Source organism: Ictidomys tridecemlineatus, chromosome 7, assembly GCF_052094955.1.
Source record: "Ictidomys tridecemlineatus isolate mIctTri1 chromosome 7, mIctTri1.hap1, whole genome shotgun sequence".
In the NCBI taxonomy this organism is placed as follows: Eukaryota; Metazoa; Chordata; class Mammalia; order Rodentia; family Sciuridae; genus Ictidomys; species Ictidomys tridecemlineatus.
The window spans coordinates 134,792,615-134,818,791 of NC_135483.1; the positions used below are offsets into that span (position 1 = coordinate 134,792,615).

A 26,177-nucleotide genomic window follows, 5' to 3' on the forward strand; every position below is an offset into this window, starting at 1 on the left:
ATTTTAACATTTTCCTTTGAAGTAATTTGACAGAATTTTTAAAAAATCTGACCGTAATGCAAGTATTTCATATAAAAATCTGTTTACCAAGATTTTCAAGCTAACAACCTCTCTTATCTACCCATGTTCATGGAAGAAATTATCCACATTTTATAAACTAAAATATACTTATAGGAATAAAACTGTGCATTTAGTCTTTGTTCCAAAAGTAGATTACATGAAAGAGTGTTTTGTATTCAATTATGTTTTGAAACACCTTTTGATTTATTTATTTTCTCTCATCATGTTTTCCTTCTTTCTTTTCTTTTCTTTTCTTTTCCTTTTTTTTTTTTTTTTTTTGGTGGTAGGGATTGAATCCAGGGTCCGCCCTATGGACGCTAAAGGTGCATCCTAACCAGGGAGCTAAAGCCCCAGTCCCAGAACGCCTTTTTCTACATGTGGCATAGAGTAAGAAAATGGACACCTAATGATGAATAAGAGTTCCTGTCCTCAAGGAGTGCCTAAGGCCAAGCAACCAACTAAGCCGTTTCCTGACATTTTGATGAAATTCCTGAGGAAAGAATGATAAAAAGTTTCATAGACTTTCTCTTTTATATGCATCCAAGGGCCAGAGTAGGAACTCAATATCGATTATTGCAGCCTCCTAAAACTACGTATTTATAAACTAAAATCAGCATGCTACTAATTTTCACTGAAGAACCTATATCAATATTTCATTATTTATTCTTTTGGCAAATATTATTTTTAAAATATCTGGCATTTATTTAAAATTGCCATATGCAGGTACACTAATAAGTATGAATGTGAGTATACATATATAAATATATAAACATGATCTTTCTAAAACAACTCTACAAATAAGATATTATTGCTAATTCCAACATACTAAAGTAGAAACTGAGCCTTATGGAGACTACATGATAAAGACAGGTCTGGAATCAAGACTGTGGATCCAGAGCCCAGGCTTTTAATTCTTACTAGATGTTGAGGATTGAGTGATGAGCACATTCAAAACTTCCCTGGGCCTCATGTAACATACACATGGTCTAGTTATGGAGAAGATGTTAATTAAATCATCACAATATATAGAGAATGGGCATGACGGCATTAATTCCAGTAGTTTGGGAGGCTGAGACAGGAGGATAGCAAGTTCAAAGCCAGGCTCAGCAACAGCGAGGGGCTGAGCAACTCAGTGAGACTCTGTCTCCAAATAAAATACAAGGATGAGGATGTGGCTAGGTAGCCAAGTGCCCCTGAGTTCAACCCCCTGTACTCTCCATGCTAATAATAATAATAATAATAATAATAATAATACAAATAGTAATAGATTCTTTAAAATGGAAGTTCAGGATATCAGGACAAATATAAAATGGAGAAAATGGTATAATCTAACAGGATGGTTTAGTTCATTCAGGCTACAAAATACTATTAATTGGGTAGCTTAAATATAAGAAATATTAATTTCTTACAGTTCTTGAATCTGAGAAGTTCAATGTCAAGGTCTCCATCAAATTTAATGGCTGATGAGCATTTCCTGCTGTATATTTGTTACCTTCTTGTGTACTTACATCATTGAAGAAAGAGATGAGTGAGTTCGCTCTAGATCTTTTTCATAAAGGCATAAGTCTCATCCATAAAGCTTCAGCCCTTATGACCTAATCATTCCCAAGGACCCTACCACTTAATACCATCACTTTGAGGGGTAGAATTTCAGCATATGAATTTGGAGGAGAGATATAGTCACATTAGAGCACTTGGGAAGCTAAAAATCTCCCCAGGAAAAATTAGATTTGAAGTTCATTCTGAATACAAGCAAATACTAAATTGGTGAATGTACTGAAGAAGAAACTGAATGTCACATACAGCATTCACAGACTGAAGGACTGACTGATAGCAAAACAGAGCATGAAGGAATCCAAGAAAACCCAAAGTGGCTGAGACACCTCTAATAAGGAGATGACTAGCATGACAATAAGGAAGTCCTGTAGATCAGATCACGTGGGACCTCATAGGCAGTCTTGGTTACATCTGTCCTCTTCTGAAGAGCTTTGAGAATCCACTCAGTGATTTTAAGCTTCAAAAATTCTGTCGACACCAAAACCCTTGGCATATTTGCAAACCTGCTGCACAAAAACACAATGTGCACAACTGAAATTTCTTCAACTTTTGTGAAGAATACTGTAAGTATGTCAAATAAATGTGATTTTTTATATGAAGCTATTAATTACTTTTTAATTTTAATTACTTTTATTTTTTTAAAGGTTTTAATCTCATCTTTTATACTTTTATTTCATTTATTTATTTTGATGTGGTACTGAATCAACCCAGTGCCTCACATGTGTTAGGCAAGTGCTCTATCACGGAACCCCCAGACCCAGCCCCTTATCTTATTTTCTTGGTCGGTTGTAGAATTTTGGGACAATTTTACTCATCTAGAATGTCCAGTATTTATATCAGCATTTTTGGTTTATATGTTTTAAAATAATATGTAATAGTATAAGTATGATAATGCCCAAATTTCTTTAGAAAATACATACATAAATCCACCCCCAAAATTTTCTAATGAGGAGGAACTTTATTGTTATCAACTAGTACTTTTTTTTTCCCCCTCATAGAAGTGTGGGCATAATCAGAATATATGTTTTACCAATGGTCTTTTTTTTTTTTTCAATGGGCCTATGCCGCCACATATTGATAGCCACAATGTGGTTTTCAGACATAAAACAAAACCATTATTGCCCCAAAACTCAATTTCTTTAGTGGAGGACAGTACAAATGTCAGTGGGAGACAGAGGGAAAGGAGACAACCCAGTTGAGTGTTTCAGAAAGAAATGGAGAAGGTTTTAGAATTTTCCAAGTGTTTTGATAGAAAATGGAAAGTAACCGTATGAGTGCGTAGAAATTACAGAGTTAAGATAAGCTAACGATTTCAGAGAACAAGACACATCGTGGAGATGATGAAACAGAACAGGCATGCAGCTTTGGAGGCATCCAGGTGGAAGTGTCTAGCTTTCAGACTTTTGAAAGAATTCTAATTCTCACAGAGGTAGATCAGGTGACCCACATCAACCAACAGATTAAGCAGAGCCTGGGTTAAATCATAAAACTACTTCTTGAAAATGGTAAGTTATTTGACTTTCATATGAGAAATTGCATAAAAATATTGTGATTGATATTGTTAAAAGCAAATGCACATTGTTGAGACCGCTCAAAATGTCTATTTTTATGGAAATTAGCAGTCAGGAAAAACACGCAAAAAGGAGATGATTAAAATGTATGTACAGAGATTTGGCTCCTGATGAACACCCATATGATAACATCGGGTCTACTCAGCACATTACTGAAATTTGGCAAGGTTTGCGATTTGTCTTAGCAACCTCCCCAGGAAATGAAGTTTGGCTGATGTAATGCCATCTTAGGAAAGGCCAGATCTGCATATTATTAACATTTGTGTTGGTGGGATCCCAAAAATGGGTGTAGTCTGACCCAAAATGAATGTTATAATAAAAAAAAAAAAACCCACTTGCTACCAGAGTGTAAAACCATCTGAAGGAAGCAACCAATTAGACATTTCTTCAAGCACAAACGGCTGGTGTCAAAACTCATCACAACCAAGCTATGTTCAGCAGCTGCACCTGCTTGGTAACTAGGGAGCTATCTGGCTATGAACGCTTGCTTCTCACATCAGAATTTAAAGTACAGGGTAGGACACCTCATGAAAACAAAGTGGGCTTTTCATTACCCCCTCTATAACTTGACTCTGAAGCTTAAAGCAGAAATAAACCGAGATATTAAAAAGATAAATAAAATTCATATTTTCTTTTGCTAAGAATAACATTTAAAAAGGAATTGTGCCTATTCAGTTGTTGACCACTCCCACATCATAGCTATCTTCGATTTTTCTCTTTAAGTCATCTTTCCTGGGAGACCCAATATTGGCTTGAGATCAATTTATTTACTATATGCCAACAAGTTTTCTCTCAAGTCCAATTACTCAGAAAACTTATGCAATGTTTATCTTCACAGGCTCAAAAAAAAAAGATTTGCTATTTTTTAAAATTAAGTTTTCTAGAAGCACTCAGTATTTCCAACCCAAGATCCTCTTTTGGTTGGATGAGAGTACATAGAGAGACATATTAATAAAGAAAAATGAAGAGTATTGTGTTTGTTACAACCTGAGGCAGATTTGTTTTCTCAAGTCCCTGTTGGTGGAAGTGAAGGGAGTGTTGAAGGGAAGGGATGGAGAGGTAAATGTACCCGCAATGCCATGCTCAACATGACCGCAGTTATTTGGGTAATCTTAAGGTAAGACCTAGAATTCAGAGGCAGTTCAAGGTCACCTCTTTGTAGCTGTTTGGGGCTGGATGACCAATAGGCTAGTCCTTAATCCAAAGCAGATGGAGATCCATGAGATTGATAGTCACACAGGACTCACTCCTACACCCTGGCTAGCAGACAAAAAATAAAATTGCAAAACTTCCTTAGGAGTCCTGTTCTCTCACTTGAATTGAATGCTTTCTATTCATAAGTATTTTCAAGTGACTTGGAGTAAAATTAAATTTTGTGGAAATATTATACATGATTCATTCTTCAGCCGTTTGGAAATATTTCACAGACTTACCATCTAGGTGTGAAATGAACCTAAAGTTTTACAAGGCAGGCAAATGAAACTGTACTTTGCTGGGGGTCAGGGGCATGGGGCCTTACTGACAAAATAAGTCAATAAAGAGTAAATCACACAAAAAACTAATTAAAACACTTTGTAAAAATTATATTAGGGTTCTTTCTTAATTTTTAAGGCCATTTTGGCAGTTGTGATGGAAAATATTCACCTGAAAATTTTGTACTTGCTCAAGTCTGTCAAGACATCTGCTTCCATTTAAAATATTGAATTCCATAGGAAACTTTGGCCAAATCCCACATTACTGTATACTCCTGGCAAAATTTTCTTTGTTCTTTTAGTTGTTTTGCAAACAAAGCTCTTTTGTTTGCAAAGTCCAGTTGTAGACACCAATTATTTTCTTTCTATATGAACAGGACAAAACAGATGAACTGAAATATTCTATTTATGAAAAAAAATCTTAATTATGTTGCTATTTGTTTTATTTTAATTCCAGAAAATTTATATTTAGGTAATATATTTTTAGAAACTCTTAGAAGAAATGTGTTTTCCCTCATTTTTTTTTCTTTAATAAATATAGATCTCAATAGCAGCCATTCTTGCTATAATCAACCCCAATTTGCAATAATTTTCCATTTGCTGCAAAAGAAAGAGTGCCTACCCACTATACTATCTGAGAGAAATGCCTCTCTTGGGGTTATGGCTGAGCTCAACTTAGAGGTAATAAAATGACAAAGCATCTTTTATTTCCATCACTCACGCTGGGATGACTACAGTACAAAATGTATAGTCCTGTAGTACCCATCGTAAAGATTTACACAAATTGTTCCTTTCTTTCAGATTGCTGTTACTTTCCTCACTGTTACATACTGTCATTAAATTCTCCACCCTCACTATTACAGCTTCCATTACCACCCACATGGCACTATGGCTTTATCCATGGGTGGCAGATGTTATCACCATATGTCATCCGATCAATTTTCCATTCAAGGGTAATGCAATGTTTGGGGGAAAGCCAACTCACACTTTAGTAAAGGCTGTCTCTGTAGTCTTCACCAGCCGTAAAGGCAAGCATCCTTTCAACTTCTTGGCTCTGATATTTAACCAAAAAATCAGCAGGGATCTCAGAGGCACTTTGCATGTTTCCATGTTAGTTGGGCTCTCTCTCTCTTGCTGTCAGCTGCCAAATTGCTTCCTATTAAGGAGGTTGGCATTTATCTTGCTTTCTTCTACTCTTACTCTTCTCATAATATTCTGGACAGAGAAGGGTTTTTATAGATGAACAGCAAATGAAAGCTTCAGTCTCAGGTCTGATGCGCAAGGATGTGCCTTGTTTCCAGAAGGGAGCACAACTTAGAGAGTCTGGAGTTCTTATTCTGTTTCCTTATAAGGAGTGGCCAAGGTGAAGAAGAGCAGTTTTTCTGCACAGCTATGATTGTGTGTGCGCGCTCTCTCTCTCCTCTTTGATTTCTCCTTTCTTTTCCATTTTCTTCCAACCCCACCCCACTCTTGGCAGTGGATTTGTATCTCTTTGCATTTATAGAATATCTCTTATTTGTAGTCACCATATTATGCCATGTATATTTAAAATGTTAAATCAAATATTGTTCTTCTAGTATTTCCAAATTTTGAAGATAAACTTTAAGCTATTTTGAAACCAGTCCAGTCTAAATTGCGGCATTTCCCATGCCTATGATTGGTAATTAAGACATGGAATGTTTGGGAGGCAATGAAGTAAGAAAAACGACTTGTTTTTATTGTTCATGAAATTATCTCCCTCTCAAGTGCTCAAACTGCCTGAAATTTGGTGAAGAAATTTTTGTTTACAATATCCACATGTATTAATATTCTAAAAGCTTATGTTATTTCTTTTTCTATTTTTATCTTACCAACTTCAAGTAATTCAAGTTTCATGGTTGATTCATTCAAAACCCCTTAAACCCAATAATGACTTGATTTAACCTTCAGATATTTTCTGGTTTTGAATGTTGTATGGCACAATAATTATGGTGTCTTGATATAGGCAATATGCTTCTTTTTAAAATTCTTATTTAACATCTTTCCAGAAGACAAGTAGATTGGGAGGATTTTTTAGCAACTTGAAATAATATATTTACAATTCAGTCTAAAATGATATCAAACTTATATGGAATTAGGATTAATGTTTAAATATTATGATATTTTAAAATTTAAATGACTTGCTCTTAACTTATTTTATGTCTATCCCTAGTGAAAATCACCTGCTACTCTATTGCCAATTCACAATGATGTGCAAAGTTATCCAATAGCTCATGTTTTACATTAAGGCACTCCCCAGGATTGTAAGTACAACCCGAAAATAGACATTTTCTGTTACTCAAGAACACTTTATTATGTTGCTACTAATTTTCTAGTGTTTTGAATATGAATCTTTGCTGTATTTTGTCAAATGCTTTTTCTGCATCTATTGAGATGATCATATGGTTCTTGTTTTTAAATCTATTAATATGATGAATTACGTTTATTGATTTCCATATGTTGAACCAATCCTGCATCCCTGGGATTAACCCCACTTGATTGTGGTGCACTATCTTTTTAATATGTTTTTGTATGCGATTTGTCAGAATTGTATGGAGAATTTTTGCATCTATGTTCATCAGGGTCTGAAATTTTTTTTTTTTTCCTTGATGTGTCTTTGCCTGGTTTTGGTATCAGTGTGTTATTAGCCTCATAGAATAAGTCTGGAGGGTTCTCTCCTTTTCTATTTCATGGAATAATTTGAGGAATGTTGGTGTTAATTCTTCTTTGAAAGTCTTGTAGAACTTGGCTGAGAATTCATCTGGTCCTGGGCTTTTCTTGGTTGCTAGGCTTTTGATAGCATTTTCTATTTCATTGCTTGAAATTGAGCTGTTTAAATTGTGTATGACCTCCACATTCATGGTGGGTCAGTCATATGTCTAGAAATTTTTCAATGCCTTCAATATTTTCTACTTTATTGCAGTATAAATTTTCTAAATAGTTCCTAATTATGTATTTCATGTCCATTGTGGTATTTCCTTCTTCATCTTGTATTTGAGTTTTCCCTTTTTTTTCTCTTTGTTAGCATGGCTAGGGGTTTATCAATTTTATTTATTTTTTCAAAGAACCAACTTTTTGTTTGATCAATTTTTTTCTATTGTTCCTTTTGTTTCCATTTCATTGATTTCAGCTTTGATTTTTAATTATTTCCTGTCTTCTACTGCTTTTGGTGTTGATTTGTTCTTCTTTTTCTAGGGCTTTGAGATGGAATGTTAGGTCATTTATTTATTGACTTTTTATTTTTTTAATGAATGCGCTCAGTGCAATAAACTTTCCTCTTAGTAATGCCTCCACAGTGTCCCAGAGATTTTGATATGATGTATCAGACTTCTCATTTATCTCTAAGAATTTTTTTATTTCATCATTGTTTTTTCTACTATTCATTCATCATTTAATAGTGTACTAAACCCAAGGTCAGCATCATTCTAAATGTAGAAAAATTGAAAGCATTCCCTTTAAAAACTGGAACAAGACAAGAATGTGCTATTTCACCACTTCTATTCAACATCATCTTTGAAAATCTAGCCAGAGCCATTGGACAGAAGAAAGAAATTAAAGGGAGACACATAAGAAAAGAAGAACTCGAACTATCAGTATTTTCTGATGACATGATTCTATATCTAGAAAATCCAAAACATTTCCACCATAAAACTTCTAGAATTAATAAATGAATTCAGAAAAGTTGCAGGAAATGAAATCAACATCATATATCAAACACATTCCTATATATCAGTGATGAATCCACTGAAAGAGAAATTAGGAAAACTACCCCATTCATAGTAGCCTTAAAAAGAAAAATAAAATACCTGGGAATTAATGCAACAAAAGACATGAAAAACCTCTACAAAGAAAACTACAGAACACTAAAGAAGAAAACTGTAGAAGATGGAAAAATCTCCCATGCTCCTGGATAGGCAGAATTAATTAAAAATGTCAAAATGACCATACTACCAAAAATGTTACACAGATTTAATGCAATTAAATTTAATGCAATACCCAAAGGACTTAAAATCAGTATTCTACAGTGATGCAGCCACATCAGTGTTTTTAGCAGCTCAATTCACAATAGCTAAACTGTGGAAACAACCTAGGTGTTCTTCAATGGATAAAGAAAAATATATGTATATATGGAACATTACTCAGCTTTAAAGAAGAATAAAGTTATGGCATTTTCTGGTAAGTGGTGGAGTTGGAGAATATTGTACTAAGTGAAATAAGCCAATCCCCTAAAAAACCAAAGGCCAAATGTTTTCTCTAATATGAGGATGCTATTCACAATAAGAGGGGAAGGGCATTAGAGAAGAATAGAGTTACCTTAAATTAGGCAGAGGGAAGTAAAGGGAGGGGAAAGGTGGGTATGTGAGGATAGGAAGAACAGTAGAATGAAACAGACATTATTACTTTATATATATGACTGCATGACCAATGTAATTCTACAACATGTACATTCAGAAAAATGAGAAATTATATCACATCTATGTATGATATATCAAAGTACATAAATGCATTCTACTGTCTTGTATAACTAATTAAAACAAAAAAATTTTAAAAAGAACACTGTATTAGTGTTGCTAAATTGTTTTAAAACTAAAAACCCTGTTTGCAGCTATTTTCAGATTTCCCTTATTTTGCTACATTCCATGAGCCTCCTCTTTTTCATGTATCCCACTAGGATACATCTCCAGGGCAGGAAGCTAGACTGCTGTTTGAGGTGAATCTCCAAACATTGTCCCATCTCTAGTTCTATGGCATACATCTCTGTGTTGTAAACATATATGTTACATATTTTGTTATTTAAAATATAAATTGCCTCCTTTAGAATGGAAATTACATGAAGTCAGAAACTTGGTCTTGCTTAGTGCGGTATTTGGTGTCTAGAACTGTCTCCAATGAAAATGCCCAAAACATATTTGAATTCATACTTTGGAAGTATGTTGTTATTTTATAGGCTACTAATGAATACCTTATTGTTAATTTGTGTGGTGCCAAAGTAGTTTTATGAAGTATCTTTGAGCATCCCTGCAGTCTGGTTGCCATGGTCTTTTCACATGGGAACAGGCCACTCTGGCCTCTTGGTACCTTTGGAAATTTAGGGTAATATGCAAAATATTTTAGCCAGTTACTCCCAATTTTATCCTTGAGTTCTTACAAATTTTTGGATGGTTCCCATCAAATCTTTCGAATCTATTTGTGCCTGTGTAGTGATTAGGTTGAGAGTAGTCTTGGTGCTCTTCATCACCTTTTGATTTGACACTTCTGAATTACCTTTTTGAAAGCTGGTTAAGGGATTCTTTACTACTCAGTAAAGACTGGCATGAAAACGGGTCTTCTGTATTTTATTTTTATACATCTATATGTTATGAAACCAGAGACATTAAACAGTTACATTGATTTTCCCATTGACTTTAATGTATTTGAAGGTTTTTATCTTTGCTTGTTTGGTTCATTGCAAGAGTGTTCTTGCTTCTGAACTATATAGTTTTTGAAGCATCCCATTTCCATGCAATTGACAATGTTTGCATTTCAAAAATATGGGCTTTATTAAGATAATCTCTTTGGTTAATTATTATGAAGAATTTTTTAAAAATCATTTGGTCTGTGGGCTGGGGATGTGGCTCAAGGCCCCTCGCCTGGCATGCGCAGGGTGCTGGGTTCGATCCTCAGCACTACATAAAATAAAGGTGTGTGTCTACCAAAAACTGAAAAATAAATATTTTTTTTAAAAATTCTCTCTCTCTCTCTCTCTCTCTCTCTCTCTCTCTCTCTCTCTCTCTCTCTCTCTCCTTTCTCTCTGTCTCTCTCTCTTAAAAAAAATTCATTTGGTCTGTGCTAAGTCCCCTCTCTTTCCTAAGTGATCATTTATATTATCCAAAAATGTTGCCTCTCAATTGGAGAAACTACCAAGTTCATACATAAAATGTAAAATTCCTTCCTGTAAGCACAAATGATGAAGGTGGGAAGTGGGAAGCAAGCTCTTCTTTAGGCAGCAGGGGAGTCAATCTGATGTGGCTCAGAGTGAACATCTGATGTGGCTCATTTTTTGCGGGTGAGGGGAAATGGGGGCAGGCTGAAGCAAGGGTTTGGGTTATATAGATGGTTCTTGGGGTTCATTGGAATCGGGTCCACAGATCCATTAGGGTGCCACAGTAGTGTGAATCGAGATTTTCTGAGGCTTATTGTATTGGGGTCAGTTGACCCATTAGGGTGGAGGGTCAGTTGCCAGTCAGGTACACGTTCTTTTTGTGTTCCTTCCCTCTGGCTGAGGCCTGGGTTGTTAAATGACAAAAGCTTCAATTTGACCCTGGACGAGGTGGACAAGGCCGTGGGGGAATAGCTGCAGATATGGGAAATGTCCTTGTATTTATTCTCCATATCTTCTACTTCCTGTCACAACCTGGTCTATTTTGGGTTTCTTTAAGGATTGTCAATTCTTTGACTCTTGGGGGTTATTTTTATCTTCCAGCTTTTAGAGAATAGTTTTCAATCATGATATTTAACTTCAGATTTTATAACGTTTCCTTTTTTAAAATCATTCAGACATGCTCTCAGAAAATTTGTCACCTTTGCTTTTGACAAACAAGGCAGCATGCAGCTGGGCTCTGGTGGTCATCAAGGGTCTACCTGTCACTGCTCCTTAGGAAACATCTCCCACTGGCAATACCAGCCTCCATTAATTCCATCATGTCATGTCTGTCAAATGAAAGGTCTACAGTAGAGAGACCTACAACAGCAAAGCCCACTCTCTGCCTCTGCTTCTATTCAGGTTCTTTAAACTGAAGAGATGGTCTGGGTGATCAATGCCCTGCAAGATTTCTGCTCTGAGTGTAAATCATGGAACTTGTCTCTCTTTCCTTATCTCCCATTGGAGTTTGCAGTCACTGCAGTCTATCTGTAGTGCCACAACCACTCTGTTCACTTTCAGGTCACCAACAACTTAAAATCAAATTCAGTGGGTGCCAACAATGCTTGTACACTTACATGTGCCAACACACATTTACCTGGGGATATTGTTTAAAATGCTGATTGTGATTTCATTTACTATGGTTCTGTTTATTGATTCTGGGATTGCCTCAGATTCTACAAGGGAACCAGCTCCCAGGGGATGTCTAAGTCAATATGAGTGGACTCCACTTTCAACAGCAAGGTACTGGACCTCACCATGACCTTTCATTGGGTGTCTTCTTGAAATTCTCTACTCTTTTGACTTTGCTTTACCTCACTTTCCTGACTCCCTTCCTTGCTAACTCTTCCTCCAAAAAATCTTTATTCTGATTACTGTTTGTTTTTTAAAGGTAAATAAATCCCCAGTTTCATTCTCAATCAATTTCTCTACTCCCTGGAGTGATGACTCTCAAAATTTGGCATATCATCAAAGTTTGCTGGGAAATTTAATAAAAATTGAGTTTTAAATACCTGTTTCAGGGGCTGGGGATGTGGCTCAAGAGGTATCGAGCTCACCTGGCATGAATGTGACCCGGGTCGATCCTCAGCACCACATACAAACAAAGATGTTGTGTCCGCCGATAACTAAAAATAAATATTAAGAAAAATTTCTCTCTCTCTCTCTCTCTCTCTCTCTCTCTCTCTCTCTTTAAAAAAAAAAGAAAGAAAAAAAAGAAAGATCTAAGCTAATTATAAATAAATAAATAAATAAAATTCCTATTCCAGAGATTTCGATTCAGTAGACAGGAGGTAGATTAGTCTTTATTTTTAATTCTTATAATTTCTTTCTTTCTTTCTTTTTTTAAATAGCCAGTGTTTTATTTATTATTTTATGTAGTGCTCAGGATTGGACCCAGTTCATTACATATGCTAGGCAAGCACTCTACCACTGAGCCACAACCCCAACCCCTAATGTCTTTCTTTTTTAGTAAAATAAATTATATAATATATTGTTAAGGTATATAACATGATGTTATGGTATGCAAATAGTCTGAAGTTTACCATAGTGAAGAAAATTCAAACTATCATCCCAAACACCAACCCATTTTTTTGCTATTGTTTTTGAAGGAAGAGAAGATAAAATCTACTTGAATCATGTAGCATATACAGTATGGTTTTATTACCCATAGTCATCATGTTGTGCATCAGATTTCTAGACTTCCATGCTACATGTCTGCAGCTTTTTATCTTCTGACTTCCATCTGTCCCTTGATTTCTGGGTAGAAATCTCACCCAGTTCCTCGACTATTCCTGATAACCACTGTTTTGTTCCCTATATCTACATATTGAATTTTGGGGTTTGAAAAGATTCTACACATAAGATCATGCAATAAATGTTTTTCCTGTTTCTGGTTAATTTCATTTAACATAATATATCCAGGTTCATACATGTGACAAATGGCAAGATCTCAACCACTTTAAGGCTGTATAGTATTCCATTGTCCAGATGTACCATTGGTTCCTTGTCCATTCATATATTGATGGACATTTAGATTGTTTCCACATCTTGGCTATTGTGAATCGTGCTGAAATAAACACAGGAATGCACACATCTCTACAAGATAGTGAATGCACACATCTCTACAAGATAGTGATTTCACTTTCTTTGTGTATATGCTCAAAAGAGGGATTGTGTGGTCATATGGTAGTTCTAATTTAAAGTTTTTCATGAATCTCAATATTCTTTTCCCACCAACAATGCATAAGAATTGATGTTTCTTTACAATCTCACTAACACTTATTTTGCCTTTTTTGATAATAATTATCTATTCAGTATGGGTCTTTAATATCCCCCAAAGTTTTGAATGTGTTGAAGCCCATGTGTTGAAGCCTTGGTCTCCAATCTATGGTATTATTTGAGAGGTGGTGCTAAAACTTCTATAGGTGGGGCTTAGTGGCAGAAAGTTAGGTCACTGGGGGGGGGGGAGTGTGCCCTAGAAGGTGATATTGGGATCCCAGTCCCTCCCTCCCTCTCTTTCTCTCTTTTTTGTGAGGGGGGCACCAGGGATTTAACTCAGGGGCATTTGGCCACTGAGCCACATCCTCAGCCCCATGTTGTATTTTTATTTTCACTGAGTTACTTAGCACCTCCTTTTGTTAAGGCTGGCTTTGAACTCATGATCCTTCTGATTCTCCTGCCTCAGCCTCGGAAGCCACTGGGATTACAGGTGTGCACCACCCACTGAGCCCCAGTCCCTTTCTCTCTCTTTTCTTCCTGGCCTCCTTGAGGTGAGCATCTTCTTTGCCTTAAGCTCCAACTAACATGCATTGTGGTGTCAAAGGTCTAAAAGCAATTAAAGCCAAACCACCATGGACTAAAACCTCTGAAATTTTGAGCTGAAATAAACATTTCCTCTTTTTAAACTGGTTAATCACTATTTTGTCCTGGTGATGGAAAGCTAACTAAAACACCACCTTGACACGTGTGAGGTATCTCATAGGGGGTTTTGATTTGTATTTCCCCGACGACTAATGACATTGAACCATTTTTCAAATATACCCATTGGCCATTTTTATGTTTTATTTGAAGACATGTCTATTCAAGTTTCTTGTCCATTTTGAGTTGCACTGTTTTCCACTACTGAGTTGTTCAAAAATCTTTATAAACATTGCATCTTGACCCCTTAGGGTACTCACCACTTTCATTGCTTTAATCATCCCCAGGATGCTGCTATTGAGAAACTGATATGACTCGATTTTTGAAAAAAGCTTCTACGCCAGGTGTCCCTGACTCAGTTAGGCTAGGTGAGGACCCATTGCAACCCCCTAGCAACCACCAATCAGCATGAAACAGGGTAAATACCTGGGATGCCAGATGACCCCCCAGTAGTTTATGGTGGTCGATAACATATTGGGAAACTATGTAGTTTAGCAGGTACACCCCTCGTGGCTTAAACCAACCAGTTCAAATGAATCCCCCTCTTGTATTAACCAATCACCCCTACCCAACTTGTTCCCATCAGCGAATGTGCTAATCAATGTTAAGAGTTGTTGTTTGATTTTCCCTGGGTGTGAAATGATTTGTTGTGTGATGTTGTGACACATAGAGTATCCCCCAAAACCTATAAAATCTCACTGAACAAAGGACCAGGACTCACTCCTTGGGACCACTGTGCTGGGAATGGTTGTGAATCCAGGCTAGAGCTTGCAATAAAGACTCTTGTGTGATTGCATCGGATTCGGCTCTTGGAGGTCTACTGGGGTCCCACAAATCTGGCATTACCCTGCCAATTTCCAAATTAGACCCGCACCCCAGACCTATCCATGGGTTCAACTGTCAATGGCACCATCATCTGTCTGGAAGAAATCTGGTCAGAGTTTGGTTAAAGAAACATTTGTTTGAGTCTCAGTCTGTAGGGACAGTTAGCCTCAAAATCACCTGGGGAGCTTGCTAAGAATGCTGAGTCGTGAATTCTACAAATACTGACTTATTAAATCTGCTGTGAGGCCCATGAATCTATATTTTTAAAACTGTTTCCTCCAATGATTCTGATGCAGATGTCCCTTATCACCCACTTCAAGAAAGGCTATCTAATTTATGGATTCCTCCAGCCAATGCTAACGGAACGTTTTTGAAAGTTTCTTCCCAGTAGAAGCTTTGAGGGGAATGAGAATAAGTTATAGTTTTAATCTTCCTAATTATCTCTGGCAAAACTTCCCTAAACTACTCCCAATAACAATGCAAACTACGTAAAATCAAGCTTTTTTTTTTTTTTTTTTTTTTTTTTTGCAGTGCTGATGTTAGCACAGATGACCCCTCACATGATGAAGGCAGGAGAGGGGAAGCAAATCTCAGAGCAGCAAGCTTTTCTTTATTCTGTATTCAGCTGCGGAGTCAATAGGTCGAACATCTGGCACAGCTCATTTTCGGAGGGGGGGAAAATGTTGGTGGGCTGAGCTAGGGTCTGGGTTATATAGGCTTTGTTTAGGGTCTGGCAGGAGGGTAGTTCCTGGGTTCTTTGTATTTGGGGTCCCGCTGACCTGGTTGGGGGCGGGGACATGAACGTGAATGGGGACTTTCCTGGGGCTTATTGAATTGGGGTCAGCTGACCCATTAGGGTAGGGAGTCAGGTGGCAGTCAGGTGCCAGTTCCTTTTGTGTTCCTTCTCTCTGGCTGAGGCCTGGGCTTTTCAATGACAAAAGCTTAAGGAAATGTCCTTGGACTTATTTTCCATATCCTTCACCAAGGATCAAACCTGTGATCTCACTCGTGCTAGGCAAGTGCTACACCGCTGAGCCTTACCCCACGCCAGGGAATTTCTATCTAAAGTCATTTTCAGGTTAAGTCACTAGGCACTCCCCTCTTAACAAAACTGCCACTTGTAAGCCTTTCTGTACAGTTATTCCTGTACTATGGATGATTTTCCTTTATGCTAGTTACTCTTAAAAATAAATACTTGCTTGCCATCTGGGTGCATAATTCTATGGTAGAGATAATATAAATTGATACAGATATAAATCCACTAATTTGTATCTCTCCAAGGGAACTTTTTCAGACCACTCTTCCATAGGAAGCTCAATTAATAACATTTTTCTCATAAAAAAACCCTGATTTGTTTTATAGTTTTTTTTAAATAGCCTCTTGAAGCTGCAGATGCATTTGCTATGCAGATTTAAAGAATTTAATTTGATAGTCTCCCTCAATTGTCCTTCTATTCGTGTTGTGCTTCTTAGCTCAGAAGTGAAATTATTTTTTCCCCAGAGTTATTAGACTAAAATCAGAGTTCAATTAGTCACTTTGAGACATGGCAACCAAGTGACTGATCTCCTCTTAATCTTTAACAAACTTTATTATTCACAAATTGATTGTGGCATTTAAGGAATCTGAAGGAATACAAACCACATAATTATGAAATATTTGAATAGTCTAATATTCAGGATGAAAATGTATATATATATATATATATATATATATATATATATGTTTTTTTTTTTTTTTTTTTTTTTTTTTTTTTTTTTACCATGATTAGTCCCTAAAACTCATTTTGAATGGAAATTTGCCAGAGATTGCAGGGCAAAGAGCACAGGGCATCTATGCCTTGATTCCTTTTAATTTTACCTCTTTGCAAATATTATATTAATGTCCAGCCTCCCTTCTCTATCTACATATCTAAATGTACAATAAGAAGGCAAATGTTTCCACTGAGAAAGAAATCAATGGGAGATGAAAAAAATCCGCAATTTATTGAGGTTAGGTTTGACCCATGGGTGTTCTGCTTTCCAAGTGGGTGAGGCATCACCTCTATTTTCCTAATTCCAAAATGGGCTATTTTACTTCAGCTGAGGTCACCTGCGGACATTTTCCATAGCTTGCAGCTATTCTTCGAAATATCTTTCATCCTTGCTTTTTCTCCATATTTTTTTCTTTTTTTTTTTTCTTTTGCCTTCCGCTCTCAGCTGCAGGGATTTGTCCTCTAAAAGAATGGAGGTGGGAGGGAACAAGGAATGGAAGCAAGCAGGGAGCATGAGCTAGAGAATGCCAGGATCTGGCTTTTGTCATTGGTTGGCTGCCGCCTGATGGATAGAAGAGGGAGGAGTGAACTCTCTTCAGTGTGTTCTGACGGAGCCGAAGTACAGAAACCATATTTACAGGTAAGGGCAAAAATTTTTAAAAGAAAAAAAGAAAACAAAATTCTTTTTTTTCTTGGAAATAGAATGCTTCTCAATTCTTATTGAAAGAATTTTGTTCTATGGAAATTAATCTGTAGATATTTTCCCAAAGTGTGTCCCTTTTATTTCTTGAGAAAGCCTTGCAGTGAGCTGTTCTTTCTCTCTGCAAAACCCTTAGCTGGTTTAAAAAAATAAAAAGGAAAAAAGAAAGAAAAAAGAAAAAAAGAAAGAAAGAAAGAAGCACCAGAGGAATTTCTTGTCCTGGGTAACTTTCTAAGCAAGTGTTATTGAAGCGAAACTAATAGATAAAATGAGTCATCATGTGTCTTTTTTGTTTGTTTGTTTTTGTTTTTATTCAAGCTTGTGCTACTGGGAATCAAAGAAAGAATGAGAAAACCTTGGTAAATTCCACAGGTCCTGAGAAAAATGGAGACTTCTCTCAATATGAAATAGAAAATTCAGTGTCTTTTAATCTTTATAATATACTAAATGACTTAGGAGAATTACTCTTGCAGGTTGTAGATTCTTACACTAATTGAGAATGAATGATTTGTGCACATTTCAGCCTTTTACTTAATTTACTCCTGTTGATAAATTTCATGCTGTTGAATAGTTGTATCATTTTATTTACTAAATCTTATGCTTACATGATAATTCATAACTATAGTTAATAGATATATATTGGGCTGTTTTTATTTTAAAAGCTCAGAAACCTTATTGTGAAATATTAAACAATGCTTTAAAAAATAGCATCTTAACAGGCAAGTTTCATTTATTGATTAGATACATCTACATAAGAATTCCATCACAACATTTATATTGCTGGAAATACTTCTAAGGCAATATTTTAAAATATCTCTGAGTTAGGATTTTACTTTACTAGTTGTTTATATCTCCTAATCTTGTCTTTTATTTTCCCTTAGGGAAGATAGGGAAAATTTCTAAATATGTAGAATATATGACATAGTTATGATAAAAGGAAATGAAAAATAGTTTTATTCTGTGTCATTTAATCCTTCATGTATTTAAATTCACAAGTATAGATTATTTAAGAGTGAGGGTCTTCGTTAAAATTGAGCTTTTAAGAAATATTGCAGAATCAGTCACATTAGCAACCAATTAATACCTGTTGATTATAATAAAATGAAAGTATTGTCACAATGGACGTAATTGATCATGCTTTTTAGTATTTTATTTGAATGAATTATACCTAATAGGAGTGACTATATAACTTCTAGGAATTTGTCGGTCTTATTTTTGTTTTTTTGTTCTTGTTTAAAAAATAGATGTCTTTGAATAAAGACACAAAATAATGGTTCTTGCAAAATTAAAATTGGTGGGGGTTAAAAACACCTGACTATTTGGTAAATGTTATGCAAATGATTGAAGAAGTATCTTAAACTTTCTATGTTCCAAATCTAGTTAACAATATGTTTACATGCGTACATGTCATGCTGACACAAGCAAATACTCTTGCATGATTTTTTTTCAACCATTTCTGGATTTAAAAAAATCTGACATAATACTGAAATTTTGCTGTGTTTCTAATTATTGAAGGATTTTTCTGATTTTAGTTTTTCAAGTAAATATTGGTTGAAATTAATTCTCTCTTCATAGATTGGAATTTAGGTAATATATAAGACCAGATATTCACCTCCTAAAATGTGTTGCAGAAAATAAGTCAATGCAGCTACATGTTTTAGAAATTATCAATTCTGAGCAAAACTACCTCTAGGAATGAAGGGGAATTGATGAAAATTAGGGAGCAGAGTTCCACATGGTTTTAAATTATTCTGTTTCCTTGGAAACCAGCTGCTGCAGATGCATTTTGCTTTCTTTGGCTAAAAATATCATCCTTTTAATAATCGCTAAGGGAAAGGTTCTGAATAAACCAGAGTATATTGTTGCTACTTTTTATAATTTCCTTAATGGTTCACATATTTTGGATGAAAAGTAGATAAACCCTTTCTCAATCAGCATTTCCTATCAGCCACTGGCAGACGTCTGCTGGTTTTATCAAAACAAGACAACTGTGGTAGCTTTTACTGCAGAGGGTACTGAAGAAGGGGGTGGGGAGGGAGGGAGAGAAGAGCGTGTGTGTGTGTGTGTGTGTGTGTGTGTGTGTGTGTGTGTGTGTATGTGTGTATGTGCGCGCGCCTGCCTGTGCTGGAATGGTGGTGAGAGAGAGAGAGAGAAGCATGAAAGAAAACAACAGTTAAGAGGCTCCCATCCAAATGAAGGATGAAACAAGGCAAATGAAAACCATGTCAGGCTGCTCAGTAAGAGATGGCAAGCCAAACCCATTTGTTTTCCTAGGGTGCAGATATTTTTAACATTTAAATGTAGGTTTTTAATGGCGATCTCTATTTTGTTTTTATTCTCACAATGGTTTATTTCCTTTTTTAATTTATGTTTGTAGTGAACATGACAATAAATTTAAAAAAATTAATGTATTGGTAAGGCTAACCACATAAAGAAAAGCTTGGAGTTATATGTTCAGGCTGTGAATAGTGGGGAGAATTAAATACATATTTTGGCATAATAGAGTGAGTTTTTAAACTTCACGTGCAGACCATATTTCACTATAGTCATTTCCTTATCTTGGTAATATATCTAATAAGTACAAAAAAAATTACACATTCCAGCAACCTAAACATAATCAGATTTAATATCAGGGTAATTTATTTTAAATTTAATAAGATTTATACATGTACAAATATTTTTATGCTTTATTTGAAGCATTTGCTTTATTTGAAAAGAAAACTTTTATGTGGCTTTTCTCTGATAAGAAAAAATTCCACAGTTACTGGTATTTTTTTTTTACCCTAGGCAATTTCTTCAATTAAAATATTTTCATTATGTACGCTTTTAAATCAGCATTGTCATTCCAAACACCATTTTTTCTTTCGGCATTTGTTGAGAGGAGAAATCATCATAAAGCTGTTACAGCTTTCCTATTATTGTTATTATAATTCACATGAGACCACTAACTCTCTTTACCATTCATTTAAATATTTTTGACATGTAATAGTTTATTTTCATAATATTAATCTTAGTCTATTAGATTTAGTGTTAGCAATGAAGCAAATAAAGTACCACACACTTAAACTATGTGTTAAAATATTTAATATCTAGCCAATACATTATAATTAATTTGGTATGTCACTACTTCATTTTCCAAAAGGGATTAGAATCCTGGGAAGATTTCAGTTTTATCAATTAACATGGGCAAAGCACTTCAATGTCAACACTGTCAGCATAAAAACAGAATCACACCCAACCAATCAGAAGGACTAGTAAATGGTTTATGTAACCTGCGTGAATGAGGCCTGTACCAGGCACAATCCAAATTATTAAGTGTATTTCAGGTTCCAGAAAATAGTGTGTTACATAGGCTTAGGTGATTTCTAAGTTAGATCATTTAAAAATACAGTTTGTTGATAGTGTCTACTTACTGCTTCATGCTCCTTTCTTTCTTTTTTTAATATATATGTTTTTATGACTTTATTTTATTTATTTATTTTTTATGTGGTGCTGAGGATTGTACTCAGTGCCTCCCCTGTGCTAGGCAAGCACTCTACCACTGAGGCACAATCCCAGCCCCTCATGCTCCGTGCTCCTTTCTTTCATAAAAGTATCCTTCCAAAATCGTAGGTGAGGTTGCAGAGTCTCCTTAAGTCTCACAGCGTGTACTAAGAGAAATGAAATATTTAATAATTTCCTTTATAATATAGGTAAGCAGCTTTAGATCTATAATGGAAATATGCTTGTTTGGCAAATAATTCTGTGTTGCTGGAAATGGAGGAGTGGGATTTACAAAAAATGGAAGTAACACCAGAATAAGAAAGCATGGGTCAGATTTCACCATCATCTCCTTGTGGTATGTAAGGTAATCCAGAAAAATGAAAAATCACATTAACATCTATACTACAGGACACCATAACTGAAAAACATTGTTGATCAGATTTTATTTTTGTCTTTATATTTAATACCTGATAGTTCCATATAAGGCTTATATAGGAATGGAAAGGAAGTTAGTCCAAAGCAGTGTCACTACTGTTTAATTACCGTTTTTGTAAATTTGGGAACAAATGTGGATTTGGTTATCAAATTAATGATCACATTTGGATACTTTGCACAACTCCAGGAATCATTTGGGCCAATCATTGAATTTCTTGGTCAGATCTCAGTTATTAAAATGGACTAGATAGTTTGACCTAAAAATTATTGAATGTGCATGCTCTAAGAACACAAATTCAGTAAAACTTTTCAAGTACTCAATTTTAAGATTATAATGATTTTGATAAGTGTCAATGCTAATTTTAAGCTTCACATGTTAGCAAGGAAATCACTTTGACATGAATCAATTTCAAAATTGATTTTAGTCTTGCAGTCAGAAATGAAAATAGTGGCCCTGTGGTCTGTTTTCCAAGACCTCTTAACATTTCCCAAACAACAACAAAGCATGGTGCACACAATACATTTACAAATACATTTCTCTGTTTTTTTCTGACTCATGCACATTAGTTAAAAAATGACATGTTTTTAAAGAAGAAATACCAATAAAATAGTTTTATACTAATTTTATATATTTAAACAACATTTATTATAAATGACTTTAGGCAAATAGTCAATTTTCATATATCACTTGTGAATATTTTAGTCTTCTGTTACCATGTAAGCATAGGACTCACCTATAGAGATAACTTTTTCCAAGAGCTCTCATTTTGCCTGTGAAGTAAATAAGGCACACTGTATAATTTTTTTTAATTGGAAACTAAGCATTTGCTCATGTAAAATAATAAGCAAATGCTATGTATTTGTATTAAATATCAGATATTTATGTTAAAGGTTGGTTGAAAGAGGTTGTTAAAGGTTGGTTGAAAGGTTGGCCAGTAGCGGTGGCACACACCTGTAAACCTAGTGGTTGAGGAGGCTGAGACAGGAGGATTGGTAGTCCAAAGCCAGCCTCAGCAACAGTGAGGCATTGAGCAACTGGGTGAGACCCTGTCTCTAAATAAAATACAAAATGGGGCTGGGAGTGTGACTCAGTGGTGGAGTACCCTTGAGTTCAATTCCTGGTACACCTCCAACCCAAACAAAAAAACATAAAAAACAGAGTTTGGGAGACCTTTGGAGAAAGGTTAATAAACCTGTTGTAGCCACAGTCTCCAATGCATAATAACCTGGAAATTCTCCACTTTAGAACTGTCCTAGTATCCAGGGGTTGACCAAGGAAATGGCCTCTTAGTGTTTTCTCCTTATCATTCCTTAAACAGTCAACAGCCTCCTTGGCTTTCTGAGTGTGCTGTCAGGGTCAAAAATTATTTCTTTCTTTTTTTTTTTTTGTATCAGGGATCGAACTTAGGAGTACTTGACCACTGAGCCCCATCTCAGGCTTTATTTTGTATTTTATTTAGAGACAGGGTCTCACTGAATTGTTTAATGCCTCTTTTTTGCTGATGCTGGCTTTGAACTAGCAATCCTCCCCTGCCTCACCCTCCCTTGCTGCTGGGATTATAGGCATGCACCACGGTGCCCAGCCAAAAATTCATTTTTGATTTGTTTTCTAGCAAATGTCAAAATAGTTGGTTGCTATCCTTGTGTGGATATATCACAGCATATAAATAAATGAAACAAATAGCACCCTTGAATGTATTCACAAAAATTTTCATTTCTCTTTTTATCCCCATGTTAGATTAGGCATGAAACATCAATATCTGTCATCATGTGTTACTCAGGTAATACTAGTGCAGTGTCTGGATATGGATGCAAAACACTTCTGAGAAAGGTTTTCCAAAGTCACACAAAAAGATCCTCTTTTGTTTCATCAAAATTCTCTTCAGGTGGCACATAAAATTTATACTTAAAATTTCAGATTGTTTGCCCACTGTGATAACAAAATCTGTAAGGAGCCCCAAGAGGACCTCCTAGGGTGCCCACTGAAGTCATCTAGGGCTGAGTGTCAAGTGGGAAACTGAGCTGGAAGACTCCATTATAATCTTTAGTCTTTAGAGGTCTTCATATGACATATAGGTGAGGCTAGTGAGAGAAGCCCATCCTGTCCTGTGCTGTCTGCATGGCTTCTTGGTGTCTCCACCACAGCCATTTCTTTGTTATCTCTGTGGTCTTTTTTTTTTTTTTTTTTTTTTTTTTTTTTTTTTTTTGGTACTGAGGATTGTATGTATCCAGGGGTGCTCAGCCACTGAGCCACATCCCCAGCTCTTTTTTATATTTTATTTAGAGACAGGGTCTTGCTGAGTTGCTAAGTGCCTTGCTAAGTTGCTGAGGCTTGCTTTGAACTCCGAATCCACCTGCCTCAGCCTCTTGGGCTGCTAGGATTACAGGCGCACCTGGCTCTCTATAGTTTTATACTCAACTATCTGTCTTGTAATTCTTGGTGCCAAGGTTTTTCTTTTTTTCTCTGTATCAATGCCTAGCACCATGTTTAATATGCAGTATTTGCTCTAAGTTCTTTTTCTGACTGAATACTTGGGTGGATAGTCCTGTTAGTCATCTAGCCTTCCCTAGCCTCCCAGGGGCAGACATTCCTACATCCTAAGGCAGTTCTTTCCTTTCATGTACTTCTCTAGGAATGCTCTTCAATGTGACAACATCCATGTAATGTAAATGTCACGAAGCTAGCAAAATATCATATTGCATTTTTTTTGTACAAACTCCATTTGAATTTTCCTATGTTATCAAGGGATTTCATTTGCATACATTCCCTATTTCATGCTGCTTGGCTTTGTTTCATTATAATAACAGTTGGCCCTTCATGTCAGTGGGTTCTACATCCACAGATTCAATCAATCACAGATAGAAAATATTTGGAGAAAGCAATTGCTTCTTTGCTGAACATGTACAGCCTTTTCTTCTTGTCCTTATTCCTTAAATAGTATAGGATAACAACTATTAATTTAGCATTTACATTGTGTTTGGTATTATAAGTAACCTACAGATTATTTAATGTATACAAGAGAATGTGAGGTTATATGCAAATATTCTGTCATTTTATATAGGGGACCTGAGCATCTTTGTGTTTTCTATCCTGGGAGGTGCAATGTCTTGGAACAATTTCCTCTAGTACTGAGGAATAACTATTTTATTTCTTATACATACAGACACATACACAAATTATCATACACTAATCAATGGGTTAATTGTCAGTTAATGTAATTTACTATAATGCTTATATTTATATGTAATATAGTTATTAAATGATGTTGACATGAGAAAATACAGACAGGTATATTTAATCAATCTCTTATACATACAATCTAGGCCAATAAATCCCAGTCACATAAGCTAAAAATGTCCAGCAACATTTGATTGGTTAAAATGTTTGGGCCTGGGGCTGTAGCTCAGTGGTAGAACACTGGCCGAGGGTGCTTGAGGCCCTGGGTTTGAACCCCAACACTAATAACAAAATTATTCAAGTCCTTTTATGCTGCCCTTTGTCTGCTTTCTTCCAATTATGCATCATTCTGGTGAACAATCTTAAGCCAAAATGCATGGCAAGTGACATTACTCAATCAGCTATAAAGAAACAAAGTGTGTGTACTTTCATGTTCAGAAAGGGGCTTAATATGCCTTGTGATAAAGGAAAGCCAGTAATATGAGACTCCAAAAAGTCATTTGATATAAATATCACCATTGCCAGGTAGAACTGGCAACCCCCCCAAAAAACAACAACAACAACAACAACAAACAAACAAAAAACAAGCCATACTACCCCGGGGATGAGGAGTCTGAAGAGAAATAGTGGTTACCAATGCCAGTGGGCCATATGTGTGTTCATCTGTATTAAAGCTGTGCTGTGATATACAGGTTCTCCTTAAAGAGGTGGTTCAGCTAATCAGGCCATTGTGTGTTTGTTTATAGAAATGCATCTCCTGGGCTACTCCCCATTTAAATTTGTGCTAATTACTTTTTTTTTTTTTTTTGAGAGAGTGAGAGAGAGAGGGGGACAGAGAGAGAGAGAGAATTTTAACATTTATTTATTTTTTCTTAGTTCTTGGCGGACACAACATCTTTGTTGGTATGTGGTGCTGCTGAGGATCGAACCCGGGCCGCACGCATGCTAGGCGAGCGCGCTACCGCTTGAGCCACATCCCCAGCCCTGTGCTAATTACTTAAACTATATGAATCTCAGTTTCCATTTCTATCATATTCATTATCTGTAAAAATTTACCTAAGTCATACTGGTAGATATATGGAGAGCATTCTTCACTGCAGAATTTGGGACTTAGTAAGCCATTATATGCATTTTAGTTGTTTCTGATAGTCATCTTTTTAAGTTTACAAGGCAAGTGTGGAAAGAGCGAAAGCAATCCTCAAGGTTTTTAATGACTTTCCAGGTATTATTCCTCTTTAGTGGGTGAAAAAAAAATTATTCTTAATTGGATAGTTTTTTTATTATTATTATTCCATATTAACTATAATTAAATCGTGGGGGAGTTAGCTGACAGTTGATAGAATTGTAAAAACAAATCTCAGAATCATTAAAGAATAACAATGGTCTGAATTTCAGAATAGAAAAATAAAGGAGCACTTTCTAAATTGGGGTATTAGTTTTGAGAAATGAAATTGGATATTTCATGAAGTAAATTTCTATGGTAAAGAGTTTAGAAGAATCTGGATATATTTAAATAAGACACATTTTTGTCAAGATTATTAACTATACTAGCACATTTTGAAATTCTCGGAGAAGGATATTTAATATTAAAAATTTTCCAGACCAAAATGATTATATATCCTCTTCATAGCACCTACACACACACACACACACACACACACACACACACACGAATCACCTATTAAAATTCTGTGGCTCATATTTTGTGTAGGTTAAATAGATATGCATTCTTCATCAGAGGAATGTATTCAAGTTTTCTTTATTTTTCTTTCTTTCTTTCTTTCTTTCTTTCTTTCTTTCTTTCTTTCT

At 35.7% G+C, this 26,177-nt stretch overlaps 1 protein-coding gene across 3 annotated transcripts in view; it reads left to right on the forward strand.

Moving 5' to 3' along the window:
- Positions 1-17,128: 17,128 nt before the first annotated feature.
- The window catches only part of Csrnp3 (cysteine and serine rich nuclear protein 3), a 187,465-nt gene continuing 178,416 nt past the window's right edge, over positions 17,129-26,177 (forward strand). For all 3 annotated transcript variants that reach the window (XM_078017518.1, XM_078017517.1, XM_078017516.1), the window contains exon 1: positions 17,129-17,212. The gene's annotated coding sequence lies outside the window, so the exon portion shown is untranslated. The remainder of the gene's footprint in view (positions 17,213-26,177) is intronic.